This window comes from Globicephala melas, chromosome 14 (genome assembly GCF_963455315.2).
Source record: "Globicephala melas chromosome 14, mGloMel1.2, whole genome shotgun sequence".
Classification (NCBI taxonomy): domain Eukaryota; kingdom Metazoa; phylum Chordata; class Mammalia; order Artiodactyla; family Delphinidae; genus Globicephala; species Globicephala melas.
The window spans coordinates 21,925,397-21,939,620 of record NC_083327.1 but is presented as its reverse complement, the minus strand read 5'-3'; the positions used below and the strand labels follow the sequence as shown (position 1 = coordinate 21,939,620).

At 41.0% G+C, this 14,224-nt stretch overlaps 1 long non-coding RNA gene across 1 annotated transcript; it reads right to left on the bottom strand.

Moving 5' to 3' along the window:
- Positions 1-1,344: 1,344 nt before the first annotated feature.
- On the bottom strand, positions 1,345-13,538 carry LOC115854842 (uncharacterized). The gene is made up of 4 exons (XR_004040125.3): positions 9,435-13,538; positions 7,183-7,306; positions 6,235-6,353; positions 1,345-4,928 (listed from the first exon to the last, which is right to left on the bottom strand). It is a non-coding gene; the product is annotated as an uncharacterized lncRNA (long non-coding RNA).
- Positions 13,539-14,224: the final 686 nt, after the last annotated feature.

The window sequence follows — 14,224 nt, the reverse complement described above, 5'->3', positions numbered from 1 at the left end:
ATTAAATTCCTGACCCCCTTGTCTATGCTTAATAAACCTTACTGAGATACACTTCCGCAAATATCCCCTCTGCGACTATGAGATTCAGTATTATTGTGTTCAGATAGTTGGCTAAAAAATGGCCTTGTTTGAGCAAATACAGTAGGTGACATTTGTAGAGCACTTACTCTGTGGCAGGAGCTTAACATGTGCTAAGTGCTTTACGAGCATTAACTCATTTAATTCTCATAATAACCAATGAGGTTGTTAATGTGATTATTTATCTTCACTTTACAGAGGCACTGTCTGAGATTACACAGCTATTAAGTAGTGGATCCAGTATGGAACAGAGGCCAGTCTGGCTCCAGTGGGCTACTTTCAGCCACCGTGCTCTATTGTTTATGTAAGTAGACATCCAAATTCTTAAATGCATCTACAGCTTGTCTATTTGCATGAGAACCCATAAATATCACTCAGTTTGAATAAGTTTACTGCAGCAACCCTGCCTGTTGCCATCAATAGTACCCGTGTTTGCTTGCTCTTATCAGGCAGCTATAAACAACAGAAAAGGGGTACATATAAATTCTATATAGAAGCTGCTGTTTATATTACGTGTTATGAATTAATAAAGCTGTCACTTGAGGTAGAGAAAAGATAGATTCATTTCAAGCTCTGTTCTGTGTGTATGCACATGCATGCATGTATGTGTTGGTTTTCCATTGTTGGCAGCCTATATTTCTTACTTATTGTATCCTTAAATTAATTTATTTAATAAATTGTGATAATTTGTTCAATATGTATCTTCCCCTCCAGTCTTTAAACTCCATTGCTTTCTCACTGTATTCCCCAACACCTAACATGGTGCGGTGGTGATACAGCCCTTCCTCGTCAATAAATGTTTGTTGATTGATTATTTTTGAATCTAATAAGCTAATTGAGTAATGGTAGCAGTTAACCACTCAACTATGCCAACTGCCTGCAGATACTGTGTGTATCAGTGTGATGCTTCTCCCCAGACTTCTCAGTCCTTTACCTCTGGGAGTTGAGAGGCAGGAAGAATGGCTTCTGGAAGTTGATAGAGTAGGACATATGGCCTTGAATCTGATCAACTCAGTAATTCTTACTATCACTTTCATTTGTATCCATAATGTTCATACAACTGTCTACCTCTATGTGCTGCTACTAAGGAGCCTGTAATTCTTTTTACCAGAAACATTAAAAAAATGGAGAATACTTCTCTTCCTTTAGTAGATGCTATATCTGAAAAAAATAATACAATACCCAGAGTTCAGTATTAAGGTGTTAATTTTGACCTTTGCTTTGGAGGGAAGGTGGGTAGAAAGAGTTCTCATCAAAGAACTGGTTTTTAAAGTAGAAAGATACCTCTTCTCTCACTGCTCAGAAAACCAGCCGCCATGACACCCAACTCCATAACTTTAAGGACAGCAAATTCATGACAAATGAGTGCTTTGGTGGGGATAGTAGATCAATTATTTCCTTTACCTTGGGAAAGCAACGTTGTCCATGGCTGAAATACTAGCCAAATTGTACAAGACTAGACTGGATATTATTCTGGACTTCAGATTCAGAACGCTTTTTGGCAAGACAACAGACTTGGATATGGTTGATATTATTTTAATTAGAATAAAATAAAATCCTCAACATAGTCTTGCAAAGCATGACCTAAATGAGAAGACAAAAATATGTTGAGAACCCAGAAAAAGAAATGGAATGAAAAACTAGATAGCACATTAAGAAACCACTTCTGGGACTTCCTTGGTGGCGCAGTGCTAAGAATCTGCCTGCCAGTGCAGGGGACACAGGTTCGGGCCCTGGTCCAGGAAGATCCCACATGCTGCGGAGCAGCGAAGCCCGTGCGCCACAACTACAGAGCCTATTCTGTAGAGTCCACGAGCCACAACTACTGAAGCCCACATGCCTAGAGCCCGTGTTCTACAACAGGAGAAGCCACCGCAATGAGAAGCCCTCGCACCACAACGAAGAGTAGCCCCTGCTCGCCGCAACTAGAGAAAGCCCACGCACAGCAATGAAGACCCAATGCAGCCATAAATAAATAAATAAATAAATAAAATTTATTTAAAAAAAGAAAAAAAAGAAACCACTTCTGGGGACTTCCCTGGTGGTCCAGTGGTTAAGACTCCACGTTCCCAATGCAGGGTACCCAGGTTCAATCCCTGGTCAGGGAACTAGATCCCGCATGCCGCAACTAAAGGATCCCACATGCTGCAAGGAAGATCCCACGTGTTGCAACTGAGATCCGATGCAGCCAAATAAATAAATATTTAAAAAAGAAAAAAAAAGAAACCACTTCTGGGCTAAGGTGTTGGGAAAGCTGGCTGTCATTTGGCAGAAAGCAGTGAACCAAGAGAACAGGTAGGGAGAAAGGTGAATTTTGATGGGGTGGGGAAGGGACATAGAGGAATTCTGTATACATTGTTAAAGAGATAAAACTCTATCCAGACAGTGGATAACTATCGAATGTTATTAAGCAGGAGAAAAGTAAAACCAGATTTTTGTTCCAGAATAGTAATTGATGACAATGTGGAAGATAAATGGAAACAGAGAGACTTTGAGCTGAGACAAGCTAAAAGCTTCCTGCAAAGTCCCTGGAATCCAGAAACATTCCACAGACAGAAGTGGCCAAACCTGATGTCTGATGGAATGTGTTTGGAGGAAGGGGACATGATGGAGAAAAGGAGGCAGGATGACTGAGTTTTCTAGTGTGAACGGCTGGGTGGATGGTAAAATCATTCAACCACATAGGGGCAATGGGAGTGTAAGGGGCCAGTGGATGGATGTGTGTTAGAGGAGGTGGATGCCACCATCCAAAAGACTAGCAGTGGCGCTAAGGAAAGTGGAGGAGCTAAGGAACAGTGCATGTCCATGTATCTACTATGCATAATGGTTATACCCAGAAGAGAATTAAACCATCCGGGGAGTGAGTGAGTAGGCAGGAAATAACTTAAGGTGAGGAAGAAACTCTGGAAAATAAAAGCAAAGGAAATGAACAAAAATGTCTGGCGAGACCTTGCTTCTGTTGGGTAAGGTTCTATTACAGCTTGTTTTCAAATTCTGTATAGATTTCTTCAAATGGCCCATGAGGTAAAGGCAGCTATTTTAAAGCCTGGAATGTCCTGGTACTAAGTTACTTGAGGCTCTCTTTGACTTCCCTCCCTCTTGGCAATGAGATTAGCTGCTCTGCTGAACATAACTGTTACTGAAATGAGGACAGTGAGGTTCTCTTAGAGGAAAGGCTTCTCCTCTGCCTGATTCCCTGAGGCTGGTAGACTACAACACTGTGAAGACACAGCCCGGCTTGCTGGATGAGAACATTTCTCTCCTAAGGTTATGGTTTGGGAAAATGGAGAGAACTTTTTTGGCTCCCCTGCCCTTCTTGATACAACATTTAGAACTTGGACCCAATGCAGTGCTTGAGGGTCCTTCAAGAGATTCCTCTCTTAAGCAACGTGTACACTTTCACCATGTGCGTATCTACTAAGGATTCATCTCTCAAACTTCTCAGTTATTTTGGTGTTACTTATTTTACATTGCTAGCAGGAATGGATTACGTGGATGGTCACAGGGTGCTTAAAATACTCAAGATGTTTTATAAAAGATGTGGTAATGAAGAGCCATAAGTAAAGTTTAAAATGTGTGGTCTAAAAATTAGGAAACATCTAACAATTAGAGGTATGATGGAACATGAAATAGGAAGCAAACTGGAAATATCCAATAAAACTGATTAGGAAAAATGCAATTACAGTGTTCCCAAAGGTCTTCTACATAAAGTGCTTCCTCTTCTGTTTTGCTACAAAGTGTGAGACCAAAATAAGAAAAGAGGAGACACTGGTGGAAACTTGTAGCAGACCAGAAAAGATACAAAAGCCAAGTTAAGTCTTTTTACTAGATAACATTTAAAATATTTACTGTTTGTTAATATGACACAAAATAAGCTTCTGGCACTTGGTTAAATTGAAACGGGAGCAAAGCTAGAGGGTTCAGTGGCTGGAGAGAAGTGGTCAAAGGGTACAAAGTTTCAGTTATGCAAGATGAAAAAGTCCTTTTCTATTGGACAGCGTAGTGCCTGTGTTGACAATATTAAGAATTGGCTAAGAGAGTAGATCTTATGTTAAGTGTCATTATCACAAAAATTAATAATAATAAAGAAGGCAGGAGGAAACTTTTGAAGGTGACGGCTATGTTTATGGCATACATTGTGGTGATGGTTTCACTGGTATATACTTATATCCAAAATCATCAAGTCATATACGTGAAATATGTATAGCTCTTTGTATGTCATTCATACCTCAGTAAAGGGGCTTATTGAGAAAGAAGTGCCTGCGAGAACCTCAAAGCCTTTCCAAGTGCTGTAGGTATTTCTCCCATAGCATGGTGATTTCCAAGTTAAAAGGTTTCAGGGGACTCTGCTCAACTCTAGGGATAGTTCCTAGCTTAGCTTAAGAAGTAGCTGAGAACATTTGAATATTAGTGGTTGTGGTAACATTATAGTTGAGTTCGCATTTTTAAATTTATTTATTTCTTGGCTGTGTTGGGTCTTCGTTTCTGTGCGAGGACTTTCTCCAGTTGCGGCGAGCGGGGCCCACTCTTCATCGCGGTGCGCAGGCCTCTCACTGTCGCGGCCTCCCCTGTTGCGGAGCACAGGCTCCAGACGCGCAGGCTTAGTAGTTGTGGCTCACGGGCTTAGTTGCTCCGTGGCATGTGGGATCTTCCCAGACCAGGGCTCGAACCCGTGTCCCCTGCATTGGCAGACAGATTCTTAACCACTGCGCCACCAGGGAAGCCCGAGTTTGCATTTTTAAAACATGCCTGTGAATTGTGTAGCCTCTGTTTATGTAGCAACAAGAGATGGATCTCATCCAGGTCCTTGACACTTTACCCGTGTCTCCTTGGGTCCTTCAGGTTCTCACCTGTAAAATGAGGAGATTAGACTCAGTTATGGGTAAGACCCATTCTAGGGTAAAGATACTCCCCTAGGATCCCATTCTTTAATCATGCTGCTTATCTGCTTCAATAAAATATTTTCTTTTTTAAAGCACAATTGACTAGTAAGACATGCTTTTCACTGTGATTTAGTTGATCATGGGTGGGGAGAAAAAAGGACCTAGCACAACCTAGATTCTGATTGTTTCCTCCCATCCCCACTCTCCCTTTTGCTCTCTTAATTTCTTTTTAAATATCGTTTTCCTTATTTCTGATTTTTATTTATTATTATTTTTAAAAATTTTTGGCTGTGTTGGGTCTTCATTGCTGCGAGCAGGCTTTCTCCCTAGTTGTGGCCAGCAGGGGCTATTCTTCATTGTAGTGCGTGGGCTTCTCATTGTGGTGGCTTCTCTTGTTGCAGAGCACGGGCTCTAGGCATGCGGGGTTCAGTAGTTGCAGCATGTGGGCTCAGTAGTTGTGGTACGCAGGCCCTAGATTATGTGGGCTTCAGTAGTTGTGGCACACAGGCACACAGTTGCTCCGTGGCATGTGGGATCTTCCTGGACCAGGGATCGAACCCATGTCCGCTGCATTGGCAGGCGGCTTCTTTACCACTGCACCACTAGGGAAGTCCCTCTGATCTTTAAATGTAATACGTCGTAAACATTTCCTCATCTGTAAAATGGAAGTAATGGTCCCTGTATAGCAATCTCACGGGTAGGTTGTTATCTGAATTAAACAAAGTCAGTTTATGTAAACACTTGGAACAGGGCCTGCCATGTATAATCATGTAAGCACTCAAAAATGTTAATTATAAGAGTATCAAGCCCTTGCCTTGCATCTCTCCATTTGCAAAAGTCCAGGCATCCATAGTGCTTTGAAAGAAAATAATAGAATTTCTACAGTAATCGAAATATCAACAATAATAGAAATTGCAAGTCCCCAGTCTCTTCTGCAGTGCTTGAAATACTGTTAGCATCTGTAATTTAGTGGCCAGCTGAATGAAGTCGATGCATCACCACCATCAAATTACTTATGTTGTAATGTTTTTACTGGAAATATCGCCTCTGTTCAAAAGTGGTATTTTGATGCTTTCCAGGGTGAATCTGGTGCTGCCATCTCCACACTGTGCATCACATCAGACCTTGCCAATCTGCAGATTCAGAATTTTATAAAATGTACAGCCCTTTTATGTCTGTACTGTGCCTTTATCTACTATATTAGTCTGCCCAGGCTGCCATAACAAAATACCAGAGCCTAGGTAGCTTGAACAACAGAAATTTATTTACTCACCGCTCTGGAGGCTAGAAGTCCAAGATCAAGTTGCTGTCAGGATTGGTATTTGGTGAGGCCTCTCTTCCTGGCTTGCAGACAGCCATTTTCTCACTTTGTCCTCAAATGACCTTCCATCTCTGCTGGGGAGGAAGAGAGGGAGTAGGGGGGAGAAAGAGAAAAAGAGATGTATCTGGTGTCTTTTCCTCTACTTATAAGGACACCAATCCTATTAGATAAGGAGTCCATCCTTATGACCTCATTTAACCTTTATTACTTCCCTAAAGGTCCTATCTCCAAAGACAATCACACTGGGGGTCAGGGCTTAAACCTATGAATTTGGGGGAACACAGTTCAGTCCATAACACATACCAAACACCAGCAGTCCAAGCTAACTACATATCAGTAAAGCAGATGATTTATTCTGATATTTCATTATAGGCTATAATAATAAGTATTTCTAAAAAGAGACACGTATGATAAACACCTAACAGAATTAGATAAATTTTTCATAAGGGCTTCCCGAGTATTTTTCTTGAGAAATTAAAAATTCTTAATATACATTTATGATAACATTAGAATTGAAAATGTTCATTTCCTTTCAAGAGATCATTCCTTGAAATTTCATGTTTTTTCATAGTGATAAATATGAATCAGGTTAAAGTGTTCCTCAAAAGCTGCATTTCACAGTCCTATTTGCTCTAATACATTTTATGTCAACTAACAAAATTTAATTATTGTTATTATTATAAGCTACTCAGCTTCACTAAAACTAGCTTCATTTGTTATAAATTAATATGGCTTAGGAGAAAAATTTAGTCAAGCTGAATTATGAGAAAAGAGATATTTCATTCAATATTTTAATTTTTTTCAGGCAAATATGATAGCTGGCCAATTTTTAAAAATCTAGACTGTCACTTCTATTATCATTTCACAAAAAGAAATATTTTATCATTGTCTAATTCATACCAAATGGCAGCAATTGATGCTCTTGTTTTTTTTCTTGTCCAAAATTAGTTTATAATTTCACCCAAGAGTTGTTGTTGCCAAGAGGTCAGTTTCTTTCTCCAGGAACACTTGACCATGCCGAGATCTGCAATCATGAGGACATGTAATATGGATCTATCATGTTGCTTTGAAAGCTTTGAAGCCCAGATTTGAACATAACATTTAGTACCAGAGTTTAGCACAGAACAAAGTTAATTGTGGAACAGTGTATACCACTGAATGGAAGTGAACCAAAATTATATTTGAAGTGGGAATAAAAGGCCTGAAGTCAAAGTTTCTACACTGAAATGTCCAAGGTTTATATTCATCATTAAAAGAGATAGACCTTATACCACATAATTTTAGAATACTAGAGAAACTATTAAGAGAAACAATGCAATGTATATGAAGGGGAGACAGAGAAAAAGAGGGGGAATAAGGAGACATTTTGCAGCTGTGAAATGTTACTACTGCTGTAGTCTTATTTAAATAGCTTTATTTTTTAAATTAAAATGTATTGCATTTAAAATTAAATGCAATAAATACAATTAAACACACAAACAAATATGCATTTTTTTAACCCAGGAATGCACAATGAAGGTGAAGTTGAAGAAAACAAACTAGGCTAAATTAAATAAGTAAAAAGGCCAAAACTGCCAATCCGTGACCAGCCTATCTGTCTATTTTCAATTAATGGCTAAATGAGTTTTACGTGAGATCATATTAAACCTGAGTGTCTACATTGCACAATAGGATGATGCATCGTAGCTGCTAAGCCAAGCACTGGGAAATAAACAAACTCCTCAAACCTTAGCCTAGAATCTAGTTTCAAATTCCTAAATTCTCTCTATAAAGTGCTTCTTATGTCCCTTTTGGACAGTACTAATATTTCCATTAGCTTTATTGTATATTTTTAAATCAATATAGAATCTCAGCAAGTATTTGTTAGTTAACTTTGGTTGACTTGTTTTCTGAAACAGCAATTATTAGCAGTTATTCTCTACAGAGAATCAGCTAAACCAACCCACGATCCTGATAGTACAGCAAGCCTGTGGAGGTTGAAAAACCTAAAAAGCTGGCAGAACACTCCGGAGGAAAAATCTTGTGAAAAATATCGACTGCTCTGTAAGGTGAAAGTACTGTAGTAATGGTTCTACTTTTAGCCTCTGCTACTCATACCAGAGAAATTATCCACCGTCCCATTGCTACACTGCCATTTTCTTTAACTTATAATGAAGTGTAGAATTGATCAAAAGAAGAATATATTCTGAGGAAATTTATAAAATTAATAAGTATATAAAACATGGAACTTTTCTGAGTATAAAATTTTGCATGATATATCTGGATAGAAGTTATATAAAGGATTAAAGCATCATGTGGATATATGTGTTTGAAAACTACTTTGTGTATTAATAAGTTAGAAATAAATTGTACTGAATTAGCAGGTAAACATGACTCATTTGCTAAGAATGTTAGAAATAAATTGTACTGAATTAGCAGGTAAACATGACTCATTTGCTAAGAATGTGTCTTGGTCAGCAAGATACTTGGAAATAGGTCCAACAAAGAGGATGAAACCTCACAGTTTGAAGTTCCTGCAACCACAAAAAAAAAAGAAGGAGAAACAGAAGTGAAATTTGGGAGGAATTTATGCAGAAGCCAGTGATTAAGACCACAGAGAAGTGTGGGGTTTGTGAGTAAAAGAATGTCCCCAAGTCCCATTCAACACAAGAAATTTTGGGCATAGTGACTGTTGTTTCTCCTGGTACTGTGGTTGCCACAGCATAAATAAACTAAGTGTTCCTGTTTGTTAAATGTTATTCCACCTGTCCTACCCAAGGCAGATATACTGTGAAGCTAATGGAGCTTAAGCTTCAGGGTCCCTCACTTACACAGACTCCTTCCAAGCCCATTAAGGGCCTAGAAATGATCTCATGTGGTCATATGTTTGAGTAAAATTCGCCCAAGGTATTTCCATCACGATCAGTTAAGATCTCTATTTCCTTCCATTCTGATGTTCCTTCTGATAGACTTCCCTTAGTCATGTCACATTGGAATGGCCACAGTGTGGCCAGTTAATGGGATCCAGTTAATGGGAAGTTGAACTGAGCATACATTGGTTTGGGTTTTGTGGAATGGGATTATGTGTGGTGCAGTATCTCTAAGTATTGCTAGCCATCCAGGAAGAGAAATGGCTCCCAGGAATATTCCTACTGCCCTCTGTGCCAACTCACCTGGGATCCTGTCATGTAAAGGTGCAGGGCCAGAGGTTACACTGCAATGTGACTTCATCCTGCAGTGGATGGCACCATATATACAAAGACTAAAAGGAAAGGAGGTATGAGTCAGTCTATTGGAAATTCTTCCAATCACTAGATATGTAAAATTGTTAGGGAGAGAGAAGTCTATTTTTATCCTCCTGGTCAGAAAGGAAGTTCTGTCCTGTCGGCAACGTACTCAGTAATGCAATGTACACAATTATCAATGTATCATAGTCTTTCCCCCTCTTTTGAAGGAAATTGTACATGATAGAATTTATCAGAATTACTGTTAGTATAAAAGAAGTCCGCCGTTAGTCTGGGATAACTCCACAGCCACCAGGGACCAAGGCTCCTATATTTCTGCTCTGTCATCCTCAGTATGTGGCTTCCTTCCTCAAGCTTCCCTCATGAGTTCAGGATAATTGCTGGCGTTCTAGCTATCATGTCCACATTCCAGGCAGTAGGAAGAAGGGAGAAGAGAAGGATAAAAGGATGTGCTCCACAGCCGAATCAAATCCCGTTAAGGGGCCATTCCTGATGTTTCTCATAGCATTTCCCCTTTGGCCAGAACTATATGCAAAGGAGGCTGAGATAGGTAGTCTTTTCAGATAGGTGATTTGCTGCTAGAGTACAACTTGGAAAATGGCAAGCAGGTGGACAAGTGGAAACTTAAAAAAGCAGAGAAAGCTGAAATTTAAGCATCTGCACTCGGAAAAGCCATAAAGCAAGACAAGAATGGCTGCAGAATTGGAGGCACCTGTCACTTTGAATGGGGTATGGATTAAAAACAAGATTAGTTGAAAGTCTAATAAAAAGCAGCTAGCTCTCTAGATGCCAGCCCTAACATTGCATAGCCAGGCACCTAAACCTTTCCCACCCCAACAGAGGAAGACATTCCAGGTATTCTCACTGGAAAAATTGAAACAGAGCTCTAGCCTCAGGAATATTTCAGGGAAGTAAGACAAAAGGTAAAATAGGGAGGTAAAGTTAAATTTTACATACTGAGTTGTGAGAACTTTAGTCCCCTGCCCTTACTCAACTCCTAGAATAATAGCAGCCAGGCTTACACCCTCTCCTGAAATACAGAACAATAACAACAGTACAAACAAACAGAAGACTAGCCCAAGAGAAAAAAACCCTACAGACGCTAACATTTGGGCATCTACAAAGTAAGGCCTGAGTACAGATCTACAGTAAACTGTACAGTGAAGCCACTAGTTAACATCCTGGCCAAGTTTCCAAGCCATTTTTGGTGTTTCTCTCTTAAATAAGAACAGAGAGCCAAAAATCACTAGACTTTTAAGAATGTCTCTACAAGATCGCCTTTATTGGCAATCTAAAGGCCTGTGAGCATAAGTCCCAGAGATGCTTGCAACTAACATTTATGCTACTTCCGAAGCTCTCAGTTCAGAGAAGCATATGTTGGCCTGAAAGGCTACAGGTGATTAAAAAGAAAAAGAAAAGACAGTGTTCATGCTTGGTATTCTATGCTGTACTCTGCTCGGTCTTGTTTATCGCACCACAAGATTGATGGGGTGCAATAAATGCTCTAATGAGATGGTCTCTGACGTATATCAGGATTGGCTTAAGGATTGAGGCTCTTGGCCCCTAAAATCACCCAATGTAGCTGCTTGCTACTTCTCTACTGAAAACGAATTACTAGCCTGGCAGACACTGGTTGAGACGGCACCACAGTTGAGGGACAGCTAAGACCAAAGGTTCCAGTAATTTCCTGGGTGATGTCAGAGAAACAGTGGAATAAGGAAGGAGCAGCTCAGTTAGTCTCATTGATTTAATGTGACCGATACATTCAGGAATGTGTGGAAGGGGGCAGGATGGGAGGGGTCTAGAGAATTCATGGACCGGAGGCATCCACTGCCTGGAGATGACACTGTCCCCATTACATGCTGTCTTTCTAACAACGGGGACTGCAGTTCAGAAAGATGTGACCAAGCTTCATTTATTGATGACAGTGTCCACACCCCTCGTAGTAGAAGGCGAGGGAAAGTCAGCCCGAAGGGCCTAGTTATATATTGTGTGGCTGGCTGTACATTCCAATGTCTGTCTTAGCTTAGTTTCCCCTGAAAGCAGAGCCGGAGACATACTCTCAGGTGCATGTAACTTATTTGGAAGGTAATCCCAGAAAATGGAGAGTGATACAGGCAAGGAGAGAAAGCCAATAAAATGTGTGTCATTGAATGGTTATCACCCTGTACAGCTCAGGCTCAATCCTGCTTGGGACCCTCTAAAGAACTATAGAATCTTCTTGGAATTGTATGCTATTGATAAACTGCACGTATAATTAAAGAAAACATCATATTTATATTATGTATAGAGAAAAATTAAGTAAAAATAATTTAATTATAACATTTATATAAAAATAATTTTACAAACCCTATTCTGAGAACTAAAGTTCTATTGATTGTTATTATGAGCACAAGTATGGCCCTTTAAGTTTTTGTTTTTGTTTTTTATTTTTGCGGTACGGGGGCCTCTCACTGTTGTGGCCCCTCCCTTGTGGAGCACAGGCTCAGCGGCCATGGCTTACGGGCCCAGCTGCTCCGCGGCATGTGGGATCTTCCCGGACCGGAGCACGAACCCGTGTCCCCTGCATCAGCAGGTGGACTCTCAACCACTGAGCCACCAGGGAAGCCTCCCCCTTTAAGTTTTTTAAATGCTAACAAATGAGATTAAAATTCATTTTGAAGAGGCCCGATTTTAAATCTCTAGTTTCTTGATGTTGGTTCCAATGGTTCATTTGAAGTTTGGACTAACTTCAAAGGAACTCACTTTTGTTTTTAGGATTTGAGGGTAGAGGAGAAACTCCAGCCCAAGAAGGGGGCTCTATAAGCTCTTCCCAGAGGAGGATGAGAAGGAAAAGGAGGTCTCTACAGGAACTGCTTGCATCTGGAGTGACGATAACATATGAGAGGGAGGTGGGTGAATGTGGCCTGGCAGCACAGGAGGCCTCTGCTTTCAGACCAAGGCCACCATCTGGAGGGACAACAGGGAGTTATTGTTTGGAAAATTTATTGTGATGTGGTGACTCCTAGTTCAGTGACCAGATCATTCTTGCAACTTCAGCCATCAGCTCCTTTTTTCTTGAGTGTCTGGATCTTTCATCTATTTCTTTTATTAGGGAAGTATTATTTTATTATTTCCTCCTTCAGGATAGAGTTGGTACTCGTCAGCATTCCATAGGTGTCCGCCAGGCTCTGAATTTTTGTTGACTCTTTCTCTAGGCTAATATCCTCCAAAGATGACTCAGTTGCTACAGTCCCCCTTTGAACAGTGCCATCCTTGCCAAGGAGTTGACACTTCTCTTGAATTTGTTATGCCAATGTTTGTGAAATTTCAGCCAGCATTGTGAAAGCAGCATTTCCCATTTCACATGACGCCAGCTTCCAGACAACTAGACAAGTCTAAACAAATATGAGACCCACTAAAAAGCCGATGACGGGCGCACACACCATGGACTTGGCTGGAGGCTGCAGAGGGCAGGGCCCGGATTCCCATCATCCAGCCATGGCTCCACCACCACTGCTTGTGGCTTTCCAAGGATGCCTGAAGCCAAGCTCTGTGGTGGCTTGAAGCCCTTCCGTGGCACTGAAGCCCACCACAGAGCTCTATGGAGTAACCACACCTCTCCCAGCTCACGAAAACTTCTGAGATCCCTCTACTTAACCCCCGCAACATCCCACACTGGCAGCCTAAGCAGGCCACCAGTGGAGCTGGCCCAGAGAATGGAGAGATCAACTTTAAACAGTTTCTCAAAATTACTGCCCACTACCCCTCTTCTCTTCTTAATTAAGAAAAAATTATGAAACTTTTTATTTCTCAGCTGCATTGCACAGCATGCGAGATCTTAATTCCCTGACGAGGGATGGAACCCATGCCCCCTGCAGTGGAAGCTCAGAGTCTTAACCACTGGACCACAAGGGAAGTCCTGAAACATTTTTATTAAGGTAAAATAGAGGGGACTTCCCTGGTGGCACAGTGGTTGAGAATCTGCCTGCCAAGCCAGGGGACATGGGTTGGATCCCTGGTCTGGGAGGATTCCACATGCCGCAGAGTGGCTAAGTCCGAGCGCCACAACTACTGAGCCTGTGCTCTAGAGCCCGCGAGCCACAACTACTGAAGCCCACGTGCCTAGAGCCTGTGCTCCGCAACAAGAGAAGCCACCGCAATGAGAAGCCTGCGCACCGCAATGAAGAGTAGCTCCCGCTCGCCGCAACTAGAGAAAGCCTGCGCGCAGCAGTGAAGACCCAATGCAGCCAAAAAATAAATTAAAATTAAAAAAAAATATATATATATATATACACACACACACACACTCTGTGATGTATTCATATCGTAAATGTATACGCTTTGATGACTTTTGACAACTATATACACCTGTATAACCAATATGCCAATGTAGATATAGAACACTTTCATCACCTTCAGAAAGTTCCCTCATTCCCCCTTCCAGGAGACCCTACTCCCTAAAGGCAATCATCTCTTTGATTTTTATCGACATATATTAATTTGGACTCTTTCTGAACTTCATACAAATGGCATCATGCAGAATGTATTCTTTTGTATCTGGATTCTTTTGCTCAACATCATGTGTTTGGGGTTCACCCATGGTGGTCACCCCTTCTTTCGTTCTGAGTCGAATGCCATTGTACAGGCACACATGATTGGACATCAGCCCACCCCTCTTGCTCCCCATTCACTCCACCTCCTCCCAGCCCCCTCCTTTATTTTACTGACTGAAATAC